This window comes from Gossypium hirsutum, chromosome D04 (genome assembly GCF_007990345.1).
Source record: "Gossypium hirsutum isolate 1008001.06 chromosome D04, Gossypium_hirsutum_v2.1, whole genome shotgun sequence".
Lineage (NCBI taxonomy): Eukaryota > Viridiplantae > Streptophyta > Magnoliopsida > Malvales > Malvaceae > Gossypium > Gossypium hirsutum.
In genome coordinates this window covers 50314793-50318074 of record NC_053440.1, presented here as the reverse complement: position 1 = coordinate 50318074, position 3282 = coordinate 50314793, and the positions used below count along the sequence as shown (strand labels likewise).

The window sequence follows — 3282 nt, the reverse complement described above, 5'->3', positions numbered from 1 at the left end:
TATATATGTTTAGTTTTGGAAAATTTGTAATTAGACCTAATTCATTCCTTCGATTGCTTATACGCATTACGAAAACAGTAGCTGAAATCAAGTTCTGGCAAACCAATTATCTCCGCAATTCAAGTTACTTGAAGTGGCGATTATTTAGGGTTCTTTTTATTTGGTTAAAGCAGTTGGGTTGATGCTTATGGTTTGGTTAAAAATGTGGGTCATTGATTAGAATCATACTGCTGGATGTAAATTTCACGTCATCCGACGTGGCAACCTAGGTATAGGTTTTTGATTCCAAATAGAGCTGTTGATACATTAGGTTTACATGAAATCAATAATGACCAAAAACTATAAAGTATGAAAGGCCAAATTGACATAAGTTAAAAAGTATGTGCTCATTCTTTTTGCTGCCTATGAACAGTGGACTTGGAGACGATACTACATTTTAATTGGCGCAATCCAAAACAGAGATTGGCGACTCAACCATTTGCATAGGATTTTTAAAGGAACAAGCAAATAAAAGGCCATTTTTGTACCATTCTGATAAAATGAAGCCATTATAAAATAGTCTCCCATTTCAACAGTTTGGTCTCTTCCAATTCCTCACATTCCTTAATCATAACAACATACGAGCCAAAATATCATTCCATTTTACTTACACTCTAACATTAGCAGAAAGCAACTAAAAAAAATTCACAAAATCTGTTTACCTACAAAATTTTGTTGTTTTTTTTTTTGGGGTATAGCTCTTAGCCCCCAGCACCTAACGGCCTCACCATTGGCACTAAGTGGAACCAAAGGCGGCCTACTCGTCCAAAATTGGTCGCCATTTTCCCTTCCATTTGGACTCTGCCTAATCCGTTCCAACGTACGTTTATGTGTGCATATAGAAAGATGAAAGAGAGAAAGAGAAAGAATAAAATTAGCTGGAAAAAAGCTGGACAAACCTACTGCAGAAATCGCCTCACGGCCTTCACGCTTGGTTCCATCACTTCCCTTTCCCATATATCCCTCCATTCTAAGTCCGACGATGCTGCTGATGACGACTTGTTTTTCTTCTTCTTCATCATCATCGCTCTAAACGTCGCGGTTGCGTCTAATCTCTTTAGGTCCCACCCTGCCTTTCTCAGCCGCAGGATCTTCCCTATCTGCCTCTTCGCCAATATACACGTGTTGTCTTTGATCAGTCTCACTGCTTCCTCGTACGCTTCCTTCCGTGCCTGATCGCACCCTTCCTTTGGTATCCTTCCGTTTGCCTCGCTTTCCCATGGAGGGTACTTTCTAAAATATTCGTCGAATTCGGACACTCCTATTGCTTTTCTTAACCCGACCAGGACACCTACTTTTGTTGGTTCATAGAATTGAGCCAACTCCTCCAGCATCCCCGACTCCAGCATCTCATCTACTCGTTCACACAAATAGTCGGACAGTACCGACCAAGCCACGTCAACCCAAAGAAAGCAGCAATCATACCTTAGGAGATGACTCACCGAGTCTGGCCCGGTGAATACGTCTACTTGTGGGTCAAAGGTTTCCACAAGGAGAGCATGAATAAAAGAGTTGGACCCACCAACAAGAAGCGGTAAGTTTCCACGCGAAACAATGTTGGCAATGGTTAAACCCGCAGCCGAGCGGAACTGCGAGGGCAACACGTCGGCGTCGATGGTGTCCAAGTCCCCAGCAGAAAGTGAGGAACCCCTTTCCTTTCGTGGGGAGGGATTTTGTTGGTTGTTATGTCTAAGCCGTTGTAAAGTTGCATTTTGTCTGAGTTTATGATTTGAGAGTGAGGGAAATGGGTGGCCAAGTCGACGGAGAGGCGGGACTTTCCGCAGCCGGTGGCACCCATGGTGACGATAATTTTGGTCTTGTTTTGATTGGAGTGATGGTGAGGGGGTGAAGAGGAGTCCATGCGTGGGCACCGTGGACGCCGTTGCAGGGAAAGAAGAGGATGAAAGAGCGGAGAATGGAGAGAGTGAAATGAAGAGAAAGTGGGTTTCATGAGGAAGACAGGCTGGTTATGGGTTTTGGTGAGCTGTTGAGGGACGTATAATACGGAAACCCTTCTGCGTGTACCTTTAGTTTTATTGAAATTTAACCACCAATAACCCAAAAACAGGGCAACAGACAGAGAAAGAGGAAAAGGGAAACTCTCAAGCAATGGCTTTTGGCCTATATGTAAATTTATTAGTTTCAGTGTTTCGGCATTCTGGGTTTGATCTACATCACCTCATGAGGTGACAAAATATCAACCTTTTACAATCGAATAGGAGGAGGAGGAGGAGGAAGAAGAAGAAAAAGGAATGGGATTGAAGATTGTTGTTAAAACTGATAGAGAAGATTAATAATAAATAGCAGGTGGAAAAGCTGGAAGTGTTTATAAAAATGAAATTTTGAGCTGTTCAAGTGCCAATCAAAGGCCCTTTTGGAATTACTCTTATAAGTTTGAGCTGGTGTGGTTGCGATACCCAAATCTAACGCTCTGTTTATATTGCTTTCTAGTCTCTCAATTGCATTCGCTTTATTTCTTTTCAAAAAATAAAATAATTATTTTAATAATCCTAAAATTAAAGAATTTACACTGGAAATATATCATTTCCTACTTGGATTAGAAAATGTCAAGATAATATAAGCAAAGCATATCAAATCTTGTAATCTGAATTGTATCAAATAAAGAGAAAATTAAAAAAATCCCACGAGCTCCAAAATATAGAATTGTGCTGGAATCTTTGCCAGGTATAGAGGAGAGCGAGATTTTTCATGTGTTAATTCCGCAATCAGGTGGGAACATTTTGCAGCTAACACACATTGATAAGATTGTTCTTATAAATTTAGAATTAAATTAAAGTCAGAAGTGTTACTAAAATCTATATTAGAATTAAATTAGATTTCTTTCGCTTTTCCCTCCCTAATATTTTTATTTCCCATATTATCTGTAAAATTTTAGATTTGGATTTCATCTTAATAATAATTGTACCAGTGATAGAGAATATTATTTAAGAGAGATTCTATTAGCTTTCAAATTCTTCTTCTTCTTCTTATTATTATTAGCAGTTTTTATTTAGACACACATTTCATCACTTGGTTGTTCACCAAACTGATTAAGATGGAGTTTGCTTCCAAATGCTAGTTTCATCCTGCTATATATTTTTGTATCTAATAAAAAAACACGAAATGTTAATGGATTATTTTCTATACATATTTTTTCATTGAATCTCGAATTCAATCAGCAGGGAAATTAACCACCCAGGTGGCCGGAGACCATTTCCTCTTCAAGTATACACATCAATCCTA

At 39.0% G+C, this 3282-nt stretch overlaps 1 pseudogene; it reads right to left on the bottom strand.

The window, feature by feature from the left end:
* Positions 1 to 618: 618 nt before the first annotated feature.
* LOC121215914 (adenylate isopentenyltransferase-like) lies at positions 619 to 2601 on the bottom strand (annotated as a pseudogene).
* Between the last annotated feature and the right edge of the window lie 681 nt (positions 2602 to 3282).